The following is an 8646-nucleotide window of genomic DNA, read 5'->3' on the forward strand; positions in this document are numbered from 1 at the left end:
ATGAACAGGAGCCAAGAACATGTATGAACCAGTGATGTCACCACAGAACCCACAATTCCCTCAGCACAATTTGTCCGTCCATCCATCCATCCATCCATCCATCCATCCATCCATTATCTGTAGCCACTTATCCTGTTCTACAAGGTCACAAGCAAGCTGGAGCCTATCCCAGCTGACTATGGGCGAGAGGCAGGGTACACCCTGGACAAGTCACCAGGTCATCGCAGGGCTGACACAGAGACAAACAACCATTCACACTCACATTCAGACCTACGGTCAATTTAGAGCCACCAATTAGTCTAACCTGCATTTCTTTGGACTGTGGGGGAAACCGGAGCACCCGGAGGAAACCCACGCAGACACGGGGAGAACATGCAAACTCCACACAGAAAGGCCCTCGCCGACTGCTGGGCTTCAACCCAGGACCTTCTTGCTGTGAGGCGACAGCGCTAACCACTACACCACCATGCCGCCCCCAGCACAATTTGTAAAAAGCATAATTTGTAAATCACCTTCGACCTGTATTGCATTCAAACAATACAACAACACATTATTTGATGTTTTACCACATGATTTTTTCCCCCCCAAAACAAACACATTTCAATTCTGATTCTTGGAACACATTTTTAAAAATGTTGGGACGGTAAAAGATTTACCACTTTATGAAGTTGCCAGTCCTTACAAAACTTAAAAGATGTTTAGGGACTGAAGACACCAAGTGATGAAATGTTTCAGATGTTATGGTTTTGTCCCATTCTTCCTGCACACAGGTCTTATGGTGTGCAACAATACAGGGTCATCACTGTTATATTTTCATTTTCAAAATCCTCCACAGGGCGGCACGGTGGTGTAGTGGTTAGCACTGTCGCCTCACAGCAAGAAGGGTCTGGGTTCAAGCCCAGTGGCCGACGGGGGCCTTTCTGTGTGGAGTTTGCATGTTCTGCATGGGTTTCCTCTGGGTGCTCTGGTTTCCCCCACAGTCCAAAGACATGCAGGTTAGGCTAATTGGTGGCTCTAAATTGACCGTAGGTGTGAATGGTTGTTTGTCTCTGTGTGTCAGCCCTGTGATGACCTGGTGACTTGGACAGCGCGTACCCCACCTCTTGCCCAGAGTCAGCTGGGATAGGCTCCAGCTTGCCCACGACCCTGTACAGGATAAGCGGCTACAGATAATGGATGGAAAATCCTCCCCACATTCTCTATTGGAGACAGAGTGGACATGCCGTCTTCTTCCACAGCCACGCCTTTGTAATGTGTGCAGAATGTGGTTTTGCATTGTCAGGTTGAAATCTCCCTGGAAAAGATGTCATCTTGAAGGCAGAAGATGTTGCTCCAAAATCTCAGTGTACTTTTCTGCATTAATGCTCCATCACAGAAGTGTAAGTTACCTTTGTCAGGGACACTGACACAACCCCATACTATGACGCACCCTGGCTTTTGGACTTGTTTCTGGTAACAGTCTGGATGGACCTTTTTGTCTTTGGTCTGGAGCACATGGTGTCCATTTCTTCCAAAAAAGACTGTAATACTGATTCGTTTGACCACAGTGCATGTTTCTACTTTGTGATGGTCCATCCCAGATGCCTCAGAGCCCAGAGAATTCGACGGCACTTTTGGACACAGTTAACATAAGGCTTCCTTTTTGCACAGTAAAGTTTTAACTGGTGTTTGTGGATGTAACTCTGTATTGTAGAGCTTCACAAAGGTTTGCCAAAATAACCCTGAGCCCATGTGGTTCTATCAGCTATAGATGAATGACTGTTCTTGATGCAGTGAGGGATCAGAGATCACAGATGTTCAGATTAGCCTTGAAGTCAGGGTTCTGTGCAGGACACTCCATTTCTTCCTCTTCTTACTGTTTCTACTACTGTTGTTGACCTGGCCTTATCTGATCATTTTTGTGTTTTCTCTGATGTTTCTATGTCCCCTCACATTCAGAACAACTCAACGACTATGGGTAGGAGAGTCATAAACGACAACACGTGTTCTCTTTGAGCAAGCTCTCTCTCGGATCTCAACCAAAATGTCAGACTCTGTAGATGATTTACTGGAAATTTTTAATTTAAATATGACCCAAATTGTGGATGATATTGCTCCATTCAAAATCAAAAGAGTCAATGATAAGCAGAAAGCACCATGGAAGCAATACCCGGCTGTTAAACTGTTAAAGAGAGAATGTAGAAAGACTGAAAGAAAATGGTGCAAAACTAAACTTCACATCCATTATCAAATCCATAAAGAGATGCTTTGTAAATATAATTATGAAATTCGTAAAGCAAGACAGTCTTTCTTCTCCAACATCATCAACAGGAATATGAACAATGCCCGTGTGCTATTTTCAACAGTAGAGAAGCTAACTAATCCCCCACCACAATTAGCACCTGAACTTCTCTCAGTTAATAAATGCAACGAGTTTGCATCCTTCTTCAAAGGTAAAATTGATAAAATACGACATAATATTGCTCATAATATATCTCAGTTGCAAATAATTGAAAAACTGCAATCACCAGTGACACAGACAGATAACTTCAACAAAATGTCAGAATTTTGTTTAATTGATTATGAGACTCTTGAAAAAACTGTACAAAATCTCAGTTCCTCAACATCTGAATTGGACATTCTGCCCACCAACTTTTTTAAGTCTGTTCTACATCTTATAATTACAGATGTGCTTCAAATCATAAATACATCCCTAGAGACTGGCATTGTTCCTGTGTCCTTGAAAAAAGCCATTGTAAAGCCCCTACTTAAAAAGAATAATCTGGATGCTTCAGTATTAAATAACTACAGGCCAATATCAAATCTACCATTCATCGGGAAAATCCTTGAAAAAATTGTCTTCAATCAATTAACTGCCTTCTTGATATCAAACAGCTGCTTTGATAACTTTCAATCAGGATTTCGTGCCAATCATAGCACTGAAACAGCGCTGATTAAAGTTATAAATGACATACGTCTTAATACTGATGCAGGCAAAACATCGGTCCTGGTATTACTGGACCTCAGTGCAGCTTTTGATACTGTTGATCACAACATACTGCTATATCGACTTGAACATTGGGTTGGGTTGACTGGTAAAGTTATCAATTGGTTAAAATCATACTTAAAAGATAGAAGCTTCTTTGTTACCATGGGAAATTGTACCTCAACGTCAATGTCCTTGACCTGTGGTGTCCCCCAGGGGTCGATTCTTGGACCATTACTATTCAACCTTTATATGCTCCCACTTGGGCAAATTATCAAGAACAATTCAATTTTATGTCACTGCTATGCAGATGACACCCAAATTTATCTTGCTCTATCACCTAATGATTATGCCCCCCTTGAATGTCTCTACCAGTGTATCGATCAAATCAACAACTGGATGTCACAAAATTTTCTTCAGCTGAACACAGATAAAACAGAAGTAATTCTATTTGGAAAAAAAGATGAAAGACTCAGGATTACCACTATTCTTGACACAAAGGGGATTAAAACAAAAGAAATGGTTAAAAATCTTGGTGTTTCATTGACAGCGAGCTAAACTTTGACAGGCACATGAAAGCAATCACTAAAACGGCATTTTATCACCTAAAAAACATTTCCAAACTAAGAGGACTTATGTCAAAAAATGATCTGGAAAAACTTATACATGCCTTCATCTCTAGTAGGGTTGATTACTGCAATGGCCTTTTCACAGGCCTGCCAAAAAAACCCGTCAAACGACTTCAGCTGGTTCAAAATGCAACAGCTATGGTTCTCACACGAACAAAAAGAACAGAGCACATTACTCCAATTCTAAGGTCCCTTCACTGGCTTCCAGTAAGCTACAGAATTGACTTTAAAGCATTGCTGCTGGTGTACAAATCTCTAAATGGTACAGGGTCCAATTACCTCTCTGATATGTTGCAGCGGCCTAACCCAATCAGATCTACCAGATCGCAGCAGAAAAATTTACTGTTAAAACCTGTTGTTAAAACAAAGTGTGGTGAAGCAGCTTTTAGCTACTATGCAGTACAGCTATGGAACCAACTGCCAGAGGACATCAAAAATGCTCCTGCTGTTGGCAGCTTCAAATCTAGGTTAAATTCCAAGCTGTTTTCAGATGCTTTCTGCTAAATTATTAATATTGCCATCTCTACATGTTTTAAACTCTTTACTTTTACAGTCTCTCCATGTTTTAAATTTTACTTAACTTTTATTCTATTTTATTCTGCTGTTTTTTTTAAATTGAACTTTTATCTCATTTTATTATTTTATTTCTATTATTGTTTAATTCTTATTATTTTTCTTCCCCATTTATTTTATGTAATTTTATTTTCTATTGTTTACTGTTTTGCTTTTACTTCTGTAAAGCACATTGAACTGCCACTGTGTATGAAATGTGCTATATAAATAAACTTGCCTTGCCTTGAACCTTGGTAAACCATGTCTTCATGGAGCTCGCTTTGTGCACATGGGCATTGTTATGCTGGAACATGTTTGGGTCTCTTAGTTCCAGTGAAAGGAAATTGTAACACAACAGGATGTAAAGACATTCAATACAATTGTGTGCTTCCAACTTTGTGCCAACAGTTTGGAGAAGAACCACATATGTCTAAAATGTCCGCAAATGGTCCTGGACCTTGGAACTTTCCTTGTGATCGAAACAGGTTCTGTCACACCAAATTGGCTAGTTTTCGGTAGTTTAACAAGCCAGACGTTGTGCCATTTTTGATGAACGCATCCATCATAATCACTTTATAAATCATCAGATCAATAGAAGTTGAAGTAAAGATCGATAACAAAATCAATTACTGTCGCAGCTTGAAAATGTGATTGGGTCATGTCAGATAATGTAACAGCTCACTGCAAAGTAACAGTGAGGGATATGCTGAGATGTGTCAAATGGTTACAAAGAAGGTATATAACAGCAATAATAATAATAATAATAATAATAATAACTACAGAAACAAAATTAAGCTCAAAACAACAAATAATATAGTATTTGTTCCATATTTTGTCAATGCAGTCCAGCTTTAATTAGTAATGCGCAATACGATCGTTACTCTGTAGTTTTATTCTTCTTCTTCTTCCTCTGCCAGATTTTTCCTATCAGTTTGCATGTTGCCTTAGCATGTTGGCTGTTAGCATGTTAGCCATTAGCATGTTAGCATTAGCATGTTAACAATCTAGATGGTAGGTGTTAGCATGTTAGGCATTAGCATGCTAGTTGTTCGCCTTTTGCAGCATGGGTGGTGTAGTGGCTAGCACTGTCGCCTCATAGCAAGAAGGTTCTGGGTTCGCGCCCAGCGGCCGGCGGGGACCTTTCTGTGTGGAGTTTGCATGTTCTGCTCGTGTCAGCGTGGGTTTCCTTCGGGTGCTCCAGTTTCTCCCACAGTTCAAAGACGCGCAGTTAGGTTAACGTGGGGTGGCCTTGGGCTGAAGTGCCCTTGAGCAAGGTACTTAACCCCTGACTGCTTCCTGGGCGCTGTATTGTGACTGCCCACTGCTCTGGGTGTGTGCATGTGTTCACTGCTTCAGATGGGTTAAATGCAGAGGATGAATCTCATTGTGCTTGAAGTGTGCATGTGACAAATAAAGGTTTCTTCTTTCTTCTTCTTTTGCATGTAAGCATTAATCTGTTAGCATGGTAGCTGTTAGCATGTTAGCATGAGCTGTTAGCATGCTAGCCATTAACATGTTCATCATTAGCATGTAAGCATGCTATCAGTTAGCATGCTAGTCATTACCATGTTGGCATGTTACCATGCTAGCAACCTTGTATACCTTAAGCCTCACTCACAACCTGCCATAAGTGTTTTGGACACGCATGGGTCGCAGGGTTTGGTAGCTCGCAGCCGTGCCGCAGGTTCGCGGTGAACCCGGGGGAAAGTTTGGGGGAGGAGTACGGGCAAAGTACTTGTCAAGTATAGGTTGCACACCTGACGTCCTCGAGGTGTGGGAAAATTGCGCCATTAGCCCGTGGAAAGCGTATATCTGATGCACATGATCAGTGTGTGTTCAGTGAGTGTGGAGTGTGTGTGACTTGCATTTTACCAGTTTCCTGCGCTACGAGTTCGGGCCGCACTTGTGAAGCGCGTGTGACGCAAATGATTAGCGTGTGACAATCACTCATAACTTGCGTGTGACGCAAGCCAGGAGTGGGTATAAAACCAGCGCATCTGCAGCATTCTGCATCTGTCTTTCGGCTGAAGAACATTGGATATTTTGTGGGAAAAATGTAAAAATTTTCAGTTTAAAGTTTAGAAAATGGGACCCAAGAAGAAGCAAGCAAAAGTGAAGTAACCCAGCCTGAAACAGCAGAGTGGGAGGAGGAGGAAGAAGTTGATGATGACGGTAGCAGCACCAGCAAGCCCTGCACGGACAGGGAGAAGTATGCCTTCAAGCCAGCAGAAGGCACAGCACCCCGCCAGAGGGATTTTCACAGGTAAATACACATGCTTTAAACATTCATTTCAGTATCTATATGCTTATGAAATTAATATTATATATGCTGATTTTCTTGTATGTTTCAGCTAACGAACCCCAGAAGTGAGGACATTGCAATCCCATCATCGCTGTCAGGCCATTGTGCCATCTCATCTCATCTCATCTCATCTCATCTCATCTCATTATCTCTAGCCGCTTTATCCTGTTCTACAGGGTCGCAGGCAAGCTGGAGCCTATCCCAGCTGACTACAGGCGAAAGGCGGGGTACACCCTGGACAAGTCGCCAGGTCATCACAGGGCTGACACATAGACACAGACAACCATTCACACCCACATTCACACCTACGGTCAATTTAGAGTCACCAGTTAACCTAACCTGCATGTCTTTGGACTGTGGGGGAAACCGGAGCACCCAGAGGAAACCCACGCGGACACGGGGAGAACATGCAAACTCCGCACAGAAAGGCCCTCGCCGGCCACGGGGCTCGAACCCGGAATTTCTTGCTGTGAGGCGACAGCGCTAACCACTACACCACCGTGCCGCCCTAAATTAAACATATACTCAAATAAAAACAGCAAATGAGGTGGTCTTCTTCCCTTCGACAATGCTACACGCTGCACGATCGGTTCCTTTGTTCCTCCCCAATATATATACCCAGAGTCTTGCCCCTTGTGTCGCGTGCAGGTCACGTGCGCTGCGTAGGGGTAGGGGTAGAAAGTGAGATGCACTTCTGTCTTGCGCGCCGCACAAATAGCAAGTGTGGAATACTTGTGTAGTACTTCTGAAGCACGTCACTCATACAATGACCGTGCGTCACTCGTGCGTCTTACTGTCATCGCAAAAAGCCCCTACTGGCTGTGCTGCTGACCTGGGTCAGGTGTACAAAAGGAATATGGGTTCCATACGTAGTGTATGCGTTCTTGATTTGTCGCAGGACCCATAGAATTTGCATGTGCAGGACCAAAAGTCTCCACGGGCAGTCTGCGACCTTCTATGGCGCTGAACTCACGGAAGTGTCGCGCAAGTCTCAAGCACAGTTTTGCCAATTTTTTTTTTACTGTAGACCGCCCATAGCAGCACGTACGGCGGGTTGTGAGTGAGGCTTTAGCAACCACCGAGAAACTCACGAGCAACAACCTCCGAAACCATAGCAACCACCTAGCTGCTTCATGCGCAATATGCTGAATTCTCTTTAGGGAATGCACTGTCTAGTTTTTGTATTCCTGTTATGAAAATCAGTGTTTACTTGCGACAGAAAAATGTATTATCCTTTTGAATAATACTGTATGTAATAACACCATTTTGTAACAGGAATTACCCTCAAAAACTACCAATTATTCAGTAATTCCCGAGGAAATAACAGTCACCTCATCATGTCACTGATCTTGCTAAGATTAGCTTGTGCATGTAGTCTCCTGCTGGTTTTGTCAAATCTGTCACGACCCCTCATGTGACTCGGGACACACTGTGGTCCAAATTTGCGTCATCAGACCAGACTCAGTTCAAAAACACACACTCAAAAGCATGAAAGATATGGTGCTCCTTGAGGAAAATGTTCGTGTTTTGCAAGTTAGGCAAAAAAGGTCACATGAGAACACACTGCACTTTCTCGATGTGCCTTTATTCTAGTGTTATTTTCTAGAGGATGCATTTCATTGTGGTTCTTTGCAGTTCCAAGCAGCCTCCAATTGGCGGGGGGTGGGGGGTGGGGGGCACTTTGAGAGGCTTTCAAGTCATTAGTCATCTTTGAGAGATTGAGAGAGAGAGAGAGAGAGAGAGAGAGAGGGAGGGAGTGAATGTCGAAGAGAGACATGGAGAAAGGTGTTACGGTTTTTCTCAATTGGTGGAGCACAGTTCCCGAAACATACTTCACACTCTCAAAACAGTTAAGAAAATACTCTGAGATGCTCAAAACATTGAAATGCATTTGCAGAAACAAAACAAATAGCTGCACAAAAAGGAATTGCTATTTCATCAAAACAGGAGGCTTTCTTTATCATTCCTTGAACGCTGGCAATCAAATTCGTACATACACCCATCAAAACGAAACAGTAAGTTCAAAGGTTCATTTGTTTTCTGATCCTTTTGAGGCTTGGTGTGATATGATTGGAGGCTGCAATACCTTGGATTTACCTGGTTATAAAAGTGCTTAGCACTGTCGCCTCACGGCAAGAAGGTTCTGGGTTCGAGCCCAGTGGCCGATGGGAGACGTGCAGGTAAGGCTAATTCCATCT

This window comes from Neoarius graeffei, chromosome 1, assembly GCF_027579695.1.
Source record: "Neoarius graeffei isolate fNeoGra1 chromosome 1, fNeoGra1.pri, whole genome shotgun sequence".
Taxonomy (NCBI): domain Eukaryota; kingdom Metazoa; phylum Chordata; class Actinopteri; order Siluriformes; family Ariidae; genus Neoarius; species Neoarius graeffei.